Source organism: Talpa occidentalis, unplaced genomic scaffold (assembly GCF_014898055.3).
Source record: "Talpa occidentalis isolate TD23 unplaced genomic scaffold, MPIMG_talOcc4v2.1 talOcc4.7, whole genome shotgun sequence".
Lineage (NCBI taxonomy): Eukaryota > Metazoa > Chordata > Mammalia > Eulipotyphla > Talpidae > Talpa > Talpa occidentalis.
Genome location: NW_023605083.1, coordinates 100,173,163 through 100,186,126, shown reverse-complemented (window position 1 = coordinate 100,186,126; position 12,964 = coordinate 100,173,163). Strand labels below are relative to the sequence as shown.

Genomic DNA, 12,964 nt, shown 5'->3' with positions numbered 1-12,964 from the left:
CAGACTCAGTACTTATTTTCCCCACTATCGTAGAGGGGGTGCATTCCTGCACTTGTTCCACTAGTGTTTCCTGAACACCTGTTAATTGCTGTTGTCCTCTTGCTATCTCTGGCCCACAGACTCATTTTGAAGAACCATCCAGGGTTTAGGGGGAAAAAAGACTCAAATGAGTTGCCAGTGAGTAATCCTTGGGTGAGTTTACAGTTTACAGCTCATCGGGACTACTATAGCCTTCTTCTCCCATGACCCATCACTGAGCCAGGGAGGGATGGCCCAGCCTTCATCTAGCCACAGTTTCCACCCCTCCCTGCAAGCCCGCCTGGTCACGGTGGAGGTGTGGGGCCTGGTTACGCGCCTCACATCCTCCCATTATGGGCTTTTTACCAGCCATGAGACCTCAGGTAAATCGGAGTACTTCTCCAAGCCTCAGTTTCCTCTGCTGTGAAATGGGCAGCCAAATAGGAAGAACCCACTAGCACCAGGGATTTTTTTTTTGGGGGGGGACGGGGTGTTCGGGATTAAGTGACAGAATTTTTGTTATATGCCTAGAACGGCCTGGACCTAAGTGTTGGCGCCTTTTATTGTTGTGTTGAATAAAGGAACCACTTGCTGGCTGAGACCTGAGTTCTAGCTCCCAGTTGGGGTACCCTGTGTGAGTCCCTTTTACCGCCAAGCCTCCGTTTCCCCAACTGCTTCTTTGGGAAAGTCACACCTGCCTTCTCCGGACTCTCCTCCCCCAGCCTCCAGAGACCTCGTGTTGGGGATCTGGGCTGCAGCTCCCCCTCACCCCCAACTCCCAGGTTGGACCTCGGCAAACTCCGGCCCCTCTCAACCCGGGGCTCCAGGTATCGCCTCGGGCCTCACCGCCGGGCCCCAGCGACCCGGGCTCCCTCCACCCCAGCCAGGAGGCAGGGCTCCCGGCGGCTCGGGCGGCCGCACCCCGCCGTCCCTCCAGCGCTCGCCCGCTGCCCCTGCGGGGGTTGCCGCCATCAAAGCGTCTCTCGTTCTCATGCTAATGAGATGCATTAATGCTTAATGGCCGCGAACGCGCGGGTTTAATTGCACCTGCCCGGGCCGGAGGCGCGGCCGGCCGCGGAAGCAGCTGCGCGCCCGCCCGGACGGCCTTAATTACCTGGAAAACGGCGCCCGGCGGGGAGGGGCCGGGGGCGGGGGAGCGGCCGGGGCCTGGCGGGGCTGAGCCTCCCTCCGCGCGGCCGCGGCCCGGCCCCGCTCATCCTCGGAGCGCCGCGCTGGGTGGGGAGAGGCTGGCTCGGCAGGTTCATTTAATTAATTTATCGCCCTGCCTCGGCGCAGACCTGCTCCGCGGCGGCCCGGGCATTCACCAGCGCCGCCCCCCTCCGGCCGACGGCGCTGCCCGCGGGCCCCGGCGCCCGGCCATCTTTGGCTTGGCCTGCGAGGCCCTTCCGCACCTGCTGCGGCCGCCGACCCCGCGCCACCCGCCTCCGCACCGCCGGTGATAATGGCGATCGCCCACTAGGTGCCGGGCGCCCCGGGGGCGTCCACTGTGCCCTTTCAGAGGCCCCCAGATGCCTCTCTCCCCCTTACCTCCCTTCCCTTTCGGAAGCTGTTGACGCTGCCATTTGGAACAAAGGCCCGGCTCCTCCCTCTCTCATCCGCCCCTAAATCCGTCCCTGCCCCCCCAACCAGACAGCCTCTGTCTTCCCGGATGGGTCAGGCCCCTCTGTGGGGAGGCATGGGGGGCAGCCCCGGGGGAGGGGTGTCTGGGTGTTTCTTGACCTCCTGGACGGACAGTTCTTGGAGGCCAGTCTGGTTTGATTGCTGGATCCCTGCATGCCACGTAGAGGTGGCACAGGTGTTAGGGGCTGTGGTCCTGCCCTGAGCCCGCAGTCCAGAGTCTGGGGGCCCTGGGGAGTGATGGGAGTCTCAAGGAAGCCTGGAGACTTAAGGTGCTCTCTGTGGGATCTGCCTATGCCCCTCCCCACCCCACCAGGTGAGCCACAGGGAGGGGCCCCAGGCCGAGAGCCTGCACCCCCTTCTCTCTCCCTCACTCCCTCCCCTCTAACACTGCTGTTGTCTTTCGGCAGGAGGAAGAGAAGGGGGAGTTGGCAAACCGGTCCTGCGGTTTCTCCAAGATGGGCCCCATCTCCCCCCTCTCTTATCCACACCCCCAACACTTCAGCCCCTTCTTTCTGCCCCTGGAGTCCCTCCTCCCCACTGGGGTGCACCAACCACAGAAAACTCTCGAGGTCTCCTGAGTGGGCTCTGAATCTCCCTCAGTGCCATCTCAGAGACCTAAACCAAGAGCATAACATCATGTCTGTCTGGAGACCACTGACCCCCGTGTCAGGCAGTGCAGGGACACAGAGGGGAGTCAGATTGGGGCTCTGCTCTGCAAGGACTCCAGTCTGCAAAATGGCCTTTGAAAAGAAAACTTGTACTCTAATGTAAAAAGAAGCAACTTAAAGGAAGCAGAGAAAGGCCTTGGAGCCTAGACTTGGGAACATCCCTCAAGAAAGACTCCTAAGCTCAGCCAGAAAGTAAGATGAAGGCAAGCTAACCAGAGGGGCTGAAAACACCATTTTCGGTGGGGGGAACAGTTGGCACAAAGGCATGGGGTAAAATATTTTCTGATGGGGGATTAAGCAGTAAGGGACAATCACAGAAAGTGAGCTCACCAGAGGGTGGTGAGACATGAGGCTGGAGAGGTGGGCAGAAGTCTTTCTGATACCCAACAACCTTCAGTGGCTCCCTACTACCAAGAGGGCCAAATTCAGTTCCTCTACTGGGGAGCAAACACATACTGTCCACCTCCTGTCAGAACACAGCCGAGCCTCAGCTTGGTTTCCCACCACAGACCAACCCTTAAATGTTTATTTTGAGCCTACTGTATGCACAGTGGGGGATTGGTGTTGGCGATGACTCTGTGTGGACTCACTGGCAGTGAGGCCTGCTGGTGAGCCTCTTCTGGTTTGCTGGGGTCCATTCAGCCAGAACTTGGCACGCTCTATCCCCATCCCCAGATGTCCTTGCAGACAAGATGGAGGTGAACGGGCAGGCTGCCAGGGGCGTCAGGTGGCATCCCAGCCAGGCGGACAGTCCTCTCTGATTAATGGGGCGCTGGAAACCTGGAAGGAGGTCTCTGCTGGCATGCTTCGGGGCTCTGTCCTTGCACCATCAAAGCGATGAGTGAGCCTACTATGTACCAGGCTCTGTGTGAAGCTCTTGCTTCTCAGTAGCTTCTAACTACCTACGAAGTCAGTTTTTAATATTTCATTCTGCACATGGAGATGCTGAGGCTAGTGGGGGTAATGTTAATCATGGTCTGGGGCTCAGATTGAGGTGGCATTGGTAAGCAAAAAAACCCAAAATGAAGCAAAACAGTGATTAGGGGCCTCCCTGGTGGTGCAAGGGGTTCAGCACCGCACTATGAAGCAGTCCACAAACTCTGCAGCACAAGTTTGATCCCGGCTGGCCAGGGAAAAACCCACATGGCGCAGCAGACCTCTCCTGTCTTGCCCGATGCTCCCCTCAGCAGTGTTCTTCAGTCAGTCTGCCTGGTCTTCTCCCTACTCTGTCTCTGGTGAGTCCTCTCACCCCCCCCCCACCCCCGTATCTCTGGCCTGTACCCCAGCTCTTGTATGCATAAATAAATAAATCTTAAAAAAAAAAAAAACCCAAACAGTGATTATATGTCAGGTATCAGGTACATCATCTGTAATCTTCAGCACAACCCCATTTTACAGATGAGAAAACAGCTTTAAGGTGATGAAGCAAGGCTGGAATTTGACTTCAGGTGGGTGTTTTCAAATTCCACTGACCTCTTTTCTTTCGTTCTGCACCATTTTTCAGATACCCATGTAGCTCCCTGAAGTCCCCAAGGTCTGGATTTCAGAAGTCTGAGATGTGGGACCTTGCAGTAGAATCTTCACTCCTTCCACCCTTCTCCCCTTTGTGCTCCCCTGATTGGAACTGTTCCCAGGAACAGTGAGCTGCCAAGCGCTGGCCAGTCAGCCCGGCTTCTCAGAGGGTGGCCCAGGAGGTCAGAGCCCCTGGCTTGCTGGACCAGGGGCTGGAGACCCTTCCTCAGTGTGCCTGTCTGCTGGAGAGCAGAGCATGTAAGCCCATGCTTACTTCTGAGGCTGAAGGGATCCCAGGGCATCCAGTGCTGCCCAGGAAGCTGGGGACACTCAGATCATGGACAGAGACTTGCAATTTTGTCTCAGCCCAGCACAGCCCCACAGTGTGCCCTGGGCCCGGTCACTCATGTCTCTGAGCTTCAGTTTCTGTCTCAGTAAAATTTGGGACTGGCCTCTCATGACCTCCATGGAGAAGTGTGGGAATGGGACATGATAAAGTGAGGAGGGAGGTCAGTATGGCCCTCCACATGGGGTGCTCCCCACCTGCCCAGGGCAGTTTCAGAGGAGGGATGAGGTGTGTGAGGTCTGGGATCACACAGACGTGACTTCCGGATCTGATTCACCACTTAGAAGCTGTGTGACCTTAGTGAATTGTTTCAGCCTGGGCTTCAGTTATCTCATATGGAAAATTCATAGTGCTGGCCTTAGAATAATGCTGTGAGACGCCACCTCCAATCCTCAGCCCAGTGTCCTGGGCACAGGAAATGCTCACTAAGTGGTCTCTGCTGTTCATATTGTTGTTGATGTTATTGGAGATGTCATTAGAGCTGTTGGCTAGAATTTCCAGTTCCTGGTCCTCCTTAGTCCATGGTAGAATCATGCTTCCTGATGGCTTGTGGTTGGGTGGGGTCATGTGACCAATTCTGACCAGTGAGGTGCATTATCACTTCCAAACCCAGCATTTCTCTTCTAGGGCAAGATGCCAGAATGCTTTTTCCCTCTGGCAGCCCATGGTGGTGACTTCTTAGTAAGCAGGGGCCTCCTAGTAACCCTGCTGGATGTATGGTATGAAGGAACAATAAACCTTTGTTATTTTAAGCTCTGGTTGGGGGGGTTTTATTACAGCAACATAGGCTAACTCATCCTGACTGATACATCATTTTTACTCAAATGTGATCCCCAGCAGGGCTCCATATAGTAGAATAGTGAGCTACACCACCTACTGAAAAACAGAACTTTATTGCTGACTCACTTATTTATTCACCTCACTAATTTGTTTACGGCATTCAATTCAGCACATGTCTCTCAAGCGTGTCATAGGCCCAAGGCAGCCTACAGGACAGCAGGGAACTGGAGCTCAGACCCTTCAGACTACCGAGCAGCCCCCCTGGCTTGGAGGAGGCAGGGCTGGCCTGGGGGACTCAGAGGTGGGGGGCAGGGTGGACCTCAAACATGTAGAGTCAACAGAGAGAAGAAGCAGCATTCAGAACAAAGGTCCTTCTAGAGAAGTGGCAAGAGGCACTGGGCAGTTGGATCTGGCCAGCCGGTCATGGCCAGGATGGCGGGAGACTTGGCCTTGGCCCAGTGCTCTGGGTTACAAGATGAGGATGAATAGTGGGTAGAATGAAAGGCCAGCAGTTGGAGGAGGGAGCCCAAGGATCTAGGTGGATGAAGGCTGGGCAGCTGTCTAACTAGAAAGGCAGGGGCAGGAAGGACCCGGGGCTGGATGGCTGATGGTACTTGGCAGCAACTGCAGCCTAGGGGAGCAGTGAACTAGATGGGGTACTCTGCATGTGCTGGGGGAGGTTTGTGGGAGTGGTGCAGAGTCAGTGGCTGAGCAGCTGTCCAGGATGTACATAGGCTAGTGGACTGAACATTGAAAAAAAAGGGAGAATTTCCCCTCCTGCCTGAGAGCAAATCTGCTGGGAAGAGGGGCACACGTTTCTTCCCTGTCCATCTCAGGAGAATAATCTAAACTTCCTCAGGAGGAACAGGTTTTAAAGATTTCCCCACCCAAATTAAGGCTTTCCTGTCTTCAACAATGGGTGTTTTATTCATTCCACATACTGAATGCCTTCTGTGTGCCCATCAATGAACAAAGCAGAGATCCCTGTCCTGGGGGAGCTTCTGTTCTACAGAGACTGAACTATAGAGGCTATTAGAAGGCTGTAAATGCAAGGAGAAAAAGAGTAGGGAAGGGATCAGGAGCTGGGGAGATGTTTGAAGCTTTCAATCTAAAGGTCAGGCAAGATGAGTCTGTGACCTATGGCAAAGAACTGAGGAAGGTAGATAAACCTTGGGGATGTCTGGAGATAGGGCACTATAGGCCTAGCAATGGTCATGCAAAGGCCCTGAGGCAGGAATGTGCTTTACTTGTTGCAAAACCATCAAAAGGGCCATTGTGACTGTGGCAGATTGAGAAGACAGGGTTCATGAAAGGCCTCAAGGCCATGGCCAGTGTTTTAGCTTACATTCTAAGGGAGTTGGAAGCCCCTAGAGGCATGCCCTGACTTGAGGGTGCCAGATAGAGCTTGGAGAACAGGGGAAGTTTCCCAGTATCCCCGTGCGCCCAGGCGCAGAGACTTCAACCATATGGACCAAGTTAACCTTACTCTCCATCTCCCAGAAATGAAGAAGTGGGTACCCCTCCTTCCCAGACCTCTCCCCTGCCATTCTATTCTCCACTCCTTCCTTCAGCTGTTGCACTTCCCCTCTCTGCACCCTCCTCTCTGCTCCCATTGCTACAGGCCTCCCTCTAATGAAACCTCTGCCTGTGGGGTTATCTGGTCTCCTCTTCAAGTATGTTCACCCGGAGGTGGCAGCAGAGATGGGACTGGCTCCCTCCCAGGGAGGAGACCCTTTGATAAATTCCGGAAAGCTTGTAGTTTAGCCAGCTCCTTGTTCTCTCTAGTATCAGCGCTCATTGTGGGTATGGCTGGGGAGTCTAGGTGGAAAGACCCTCCTTACCCCTGTTATAGAATCACGAAATCTTAGTATTCCTAGGACTGAGTTTGGATTTGGGGGGTAAGCGGGTCACTGTCTCCCATGCTTCCTTGCATACCTCCTGTACTTCCCCAGGCAACTTTTTGCAACTCAGGATGCTCCGTGTCTTCATAAGCCTGTCCCTTAGCAGTGGCCATCTCTTATCCACTCTCCCCTTCCAGTAGCCAAGGGCTTCCAGACCCAGTGAGGGGCCCAGAGCAATGGCCCAGAGCATGAGACCAGGTCCCCCTCCTGGGCTGGGTATGAGCTAACTGAACGGAGCTCTGAGATAAAACCCACATGGAAATACTGAGAATATTCCAGCCAGGGAATGTACCAGGGGTCCTTGCTGCCCCTGCTCTGGGCACAAAGGAAGCATTTTGTCTTAGAATCTTCTGAAGGTCTTTCCTACCCCAAGGTACCAAGTGGTTAGGCCAGGCACCCCATTATACAGATGGGAAGACTGAGTCCCAGTGGGCAGAAAGGACTCACATCAAGTCCCCTTAGCTCAGGAGAGAAGCCTACAGCCTGGGGTTCTTTCCATGTGCTCAAGCAGCAACCCAGAGCCATCGCTGTGACAACAGTGACTACTTCAGAGATGGGGTGTCTTGGGCCCTTACTGCACCTGTGAGGAGGAGAGGGTCCATGACTGGAGAGAGGGCTGAGACTGAGGAGGTGACTCAGCTACTGAGAGAGGACCTGGGAACCCATGGGGCTCTGAGTGTGCTGCTGCCTGGTCTGGATGGAACTTCTCTCCCTCTCCCCACACTTAGAACACCCTTCCCTGCCCCCAGTGCCCGCCTTCCATCTTGTCACCCACATCTCCGGAGGCCCTGCCTGCCTCCTGGCCTCTGGCTCTGGTTACCACTGCTCTGTCACACCTGTAAGCTGACCCTCAACCTACTGTCTCCGCACACAGGCCACTCTGGGGTGTCCAGTCCCCGCCTGGAACTGCAGTACTTGTCTAGCACCCCCATATGTCCCCCAAGGCTCCCTTCTGCACAATGCTGGTGTGCCCCCCAATGCCTTTCTAGGCTCCTGTCCTCACTCTGGTCCTGATTTCCTCCCTCTGTGCTGGAGTGTGACCTGCAGGCCTAATCTGGGACTTGCTGTGCCTTGGGGAGGCGGGACTCCAGTACCATGTCTAAAGTAGTATGTGTCAGGGTGTTTGGCAGAGTCGAGCTTTGCTCTGAATCTTAAGGAGGCCCATAGATGAGCCCTTACCTGGGACTTGGGTACATGGAGGTGCAGCTACTGGGTATTTGGATGCCTGCTTTTCATGGAGCCAGAGAGAGAGTTAGTATTTAAGGAGGAAATCCTTTTGCACACCACACACACACATTCCTAGATGCCAGCCACTATGGCAGTACAGACACACACCCACACTCTCAGACACATCCACACGGACGCACCCACACCCCGCCTCCGGCCACTTGCGGTCATGTTCACGGACACTCGCACCCCCTTCTCACACATTCATCCGGCCCTCAGCCACATAGGCGCGACACACTCACTCCCGGGCTCTGAATACACAGACCCACACGAGGGCATGCAGGCTGTTGCAAACACCCACCTGTTAGAGGAGGTGACCGCTGTGAGGGTGACATAGAAACTGAATTTTCGTGGAGAAGAAGAGCTCGGAAGGGACTTTAGTCCACGAGTGCGCTTCAGGGACAGCGGCCACCATCCCACCCCGCGTGGCACACATGCAGACTCACTGCCGTGCAGACATCTGCACACATTCCTTATGGGCCCGGACCACCAGATTCTAGCATCCGAGCCATGTGACCGCAGGCTCCGGGGCCTGGCCCGCTCACATGCATGCACACGCACACGTGCACCACGTACACAGCCACAGCCGAGGGTCCTTCCTCTCTGATGGTGCAGGGATTTTTCCTCCTTTTTCAGCCGCATCTCATCCCCCAGGGTTAGGATCTGTCCAGAGACCCTCCTCATGGCCTGGCCCCTGACTCTGAATCAGAGAGGACACCCCTACCCCTGCTACCCGTCCCCTGGGGCAATGCCTCTGCAGCTTGGGCCTCAGTGCTGCCGATGGGGACTTCCAGTGGGAGACCTTGCTGGCCCAGTGTTGGCCTGGTGTCTAGCCTGGACTTATGATTTTCCCTCTGCTGAGGTACACCTTCTCCCCTCTACTCAGTCCCTGGTGCCTACCAAGGACCTGTCCTTTCCTTGTTCCAGAGGTAGGAAAACTGAGACAAGGAAGTGGGCAGAGGCTACGTGGAGCATACTTTCCCTCATGCCCTGCTTCATATGAGAGTCTGCTCGGGAGTCCATGCGTCCTATACACGGGGACCTATATTTCCAGAGCTCCAGAGAGGTCAAGGGCCTTGTCCAAGGTCACACAGCAAGTCCATGGCACAAGCTGACTAGACTTACTCCAGAGCTCTCCTGGTAGGGGGCCCCATGTATGCATGGGAGGAGGTGTGGACAGGGAGCAGGCTGGAGGAGGAGGAAGCAGGGCCAGGTTTGCATCAAATCTCTTCTCTCCCCCTCCCCTGCTCCCCTCTCTCCCTCGCACCGGTTTGTTTGGAGAATGACTCACAGGAATGCAGCAAAATCCTGATGGATGGGGAGGCAGGGCCGCAGTACCCGGAAAACCTCTCCAGGGTGGGGAGGCGGGACTGAGCCATGGGGCCAGAAAGGCTGATAAGCAGGGGAGCCCTGTGTGCAGGTGGGGAGACTGAGGCCCTAGGAGCACTGCAGACACTGCTTACTGCCTTCCTTTTCAGCACAAACACGCACGCCTGCAGTGTGCAGTAATGTACCTGGCTCCAGCCCTCCCGCCTACATGTGGGATCTACCCCCACACAGGCCTGCCCCCAGGTTCTCCATCTTTGTGCCCCTGCATGCCAGCATGCAGTAGGTGATTAGCACATATACGTCATCACTGGATTGGCCCCTTCTAGGTGCATGTGTTATCCCTTAGTTCTTCCCAGCCCTCAGGGGTGGATGCTATTCATTCAAACCTTTAATAAAGCTTCCTGAGGGTCCCCTGTGGGCTGGGCACTGCCAGGGGCTGGGTAGGCTAGGATGAAGCTGGTGCCACCTCTCTCCTCCCTTAGCTCACAGTCAGACAGGGGAGATGTATGTGTAGGGTGCTGTCAGGACGGGAGGCCCACTCAGACGACCTGTGAGGTTACAAGGAGGCACAGAGAACGGCAGAGAAGGTGGTGAGCCTGGGAAAGTGCCATAGCTGGCATAGCTAGAGCGTAAAGGTAGTAGGCAATGAGGCAAGGGTCCCTGAGGACCCACATGCCAGGGAGCAACCATAGGAGCCTTCTTTCCAGGTGCCATATTTAGGACATCACTGAGGAGCGACAAGGCACTCACTTCCCAAGACCCCACAGCCTCACTCCTGGGAAGGGGTTGCCTCTCCAAGCCTGGCCCCACACCCCAGAGGCAGGACCAGTGGGTGGGAAATCCCATTACCCAGGCATAGCCCCTCAGTGTCTGCTGATGGTTGTCATGCTGGTGTGTGATCCTGGATGCCCAGATCTGTGTTTTTAAGAGAAGTCAGAATTTGGATTTTTAAGGTGATATTCTCCCGGCTCAATTAACAAAAGGCACAGTATGATTTAAAGTGCACGTGTCCACAGATGGAGGCCTGCCAGTTTATAACGTCTGCTCTGTGGGCCCCTTGAGTTTTGCACTTGCTCCTTTTATGTTGCTGCTTTTATTGAAAACATCCCAGATATTCGGATGACCTGCCACTCCATGCTCAAAACACCAAGCGACAGAGCTGTCAGTTTGGTGGGGGAGAAGACAATGGCCAGAAAGACAGATGTGTCATCAATATGTGTTATGAAGAAAAGGAAAGCAGGGCAATAGAAAGTGTGGTAGGGAATGTTTAGCAGACATTTAGGAGAAGCATGTTCTAGGTAGAGGGAACCCCCTATGCAAAGGTCCTGAGGCAGGAACATGCTTGATGTGTTTGAAGACCCAGGAGCAGATCAGTGTGACTGGAACAAAGGAAGTGAGGGGGGAGCATGGAGGAGATGAGGTCAAAGGGAGCAGAGATCTGATTGCATGGACAGGTGTAGGCCATGACATAAATTTGCTTCTAATGCTTGTGTGAGGTGTGAGCCATAGAAGGTTCTGGGAGGGAGGAGGGCGATGTGATCTGCTTTGGTTTTGGCAGGTTCTCTCTGGCTGCAGTAAGGGCTGAAGAGGGCAAGGGTGGGTGCAGGGAAACCAGGAAGAAGTTACTGCAATGACCCAGCCATAAGACAGAAAGGAGATTAAGTGGTTTTGATGGGGAGAATAGGAGAGACTGCTAATGGGTATACGTTTCTTTGGGGAGGATGCAAATGTTCTGAAATTATTGATGATAATCACAACTCTGAATACACTCAAACCACTGAATTGTTCGCTTTTTTTTTTTTTTTAAGATTTATTTATTTATACAAGCACTGGGCATAGTCAGAAGCCCGGGAGGGTAAGAGAATTCACCAGAGCCAGAGCGGGGAGCAGAACAGGCAGACTGACGAAGTACACTGCTGAGGGGAGCAGTGGGCGCGGCAGGAGAGGTCTGCGTGCCATGTGGGACCATCGCCTGGCAGCCAGGGATCGAACCAGCGCTGCAGAGGCTGCAGGCAGCTTTGCAGCCCAGCACTCAACCCCTGTGCCACCAGGGGAGGCCCTGAATTGTTCACTTTAAAGGGTTAATATGATAGCATGTGAATGGCATCTCAATACAAAAGATTTTAGAGCACATCAAGATTTCTAACCAAAGTTGATGCACATAGAGAAGACTGGAAGGAAATATTGACAGTATGGTCACAGGGTGAGAGAATTTGGATTTTTCTTCTTCCTACTTTGATACTTTCCAGCTTTTTAAAATAAAAATAGCTATTCCTCTCAAAAAAAAAAAAAAAAACCCCACAACAACAACAAAAAACAAACATACATCCAGGCATTGTGACCGGGAGATTGAGGTAAAGGACTGGGCCTGTTGAGTTCTGGTTGTCAGCTAAGCTTTCATGTGGCAGGAGCACTTGCTCTGGCCCCGCTCTGACCTCCTGGAATTCCATTCCTGCTCACATGGCCGTGGTCAAGTCACAGGACCAGAGATCCCCACAGCCCTCCATGCCTAGTGCCTGAATGCCTGCGTGACGTCTGCACCCGGAGACCACCTTTCTCTGCTTGCACGCCTTCAGCCACAGGTCGCTCACCACCTCCCAAGGCAGCTCTCTCATTCCATTTCTGGGCAGCTCTGCCTGTTAGCAAGCTCTTCCTTATATGGAGGTGAAATCTGTCTTCCGTTGCCTCTACCCTTCCTCAGCTCCCTCTTTGAGCCCCAGTTTTGGCGTCTGCAGCAAGGGGCTCCTGGGGCCCTCTCAGCCCATCACCCATACCACCTGGCCTTTGGGAGGTGGTAAAGGGATCTGGGGACTAGTAGCCCGGAGCATTGGTTGGTGGTCAATGGCACTTGGACAAAGCGTGGGTGGTCTTTGTTCCAACCAAGTAGCTTTTTCTAATTAAATGTCCAGATCGCCACCCGAAATTGTTCTTTGTTATTTATCCCAGAGATGGAAAACTCAAATCTCCTCAAAGACCTGGAAGGAATAATGATCATCAGAGCGAGCATTTATCAAAGGCTCATGACATGGCGACAGTCCTCATAGTGGCTTTCACCTACTAATGTCTATTAATCCTCAATACCACCCAGCCCTAATGTGCTCCCATTTTGAAGATGAAACAACTGAGGTTCAGAATAGTCACATGAAGCAGCTGGGTCGCATCATACATTCTGGGCATGGTGTAGCTTGTTTCAGACAGCTGACCGACAGCCAACCTCTCCAGCACAGAAGTGCATGGAAACACGACTGGAGGGAAGTGCTGATTGTGCTTGGTTGGGCTTGACTCTTGCTTGGCCTGTCAGTTTGTTGAGCTAAGGGTCCCCCTATCTGCGAGTATAACTGCCTCATCGCAGATGCTGAGTTTGGGAAGATTCTGGTCTCCAACCAGGAGTGTTTTGCTAAGTTTAGGGAGCGAGATATTAGCTTAGAATAGAAAACTCTTTCCCTAAACAGCCCTCCCCACATCATCCCAGTGAGGTAAACAGGAGTGGAAGCATCATCTTCTTCTCAGCTGTGAGAACAGAGAGGGTGAGGAGCCGCCCA

The 12,964-nt window shown here is 54.0% G+C and overlaps 1 protein-coding gene across 4 annotated transcripts in view; it reads left to right on the top strand.

Annotated features, from left to right (window-relative positions):
* Window positions 1–12,964, top strand: part of RAI1 (retinoic acid induced 1) — a 116,366-nt gene that overhangs the window by 15,916 nt on the left and 87,486 nt on the right. The window lies entirely within an intron of this gene.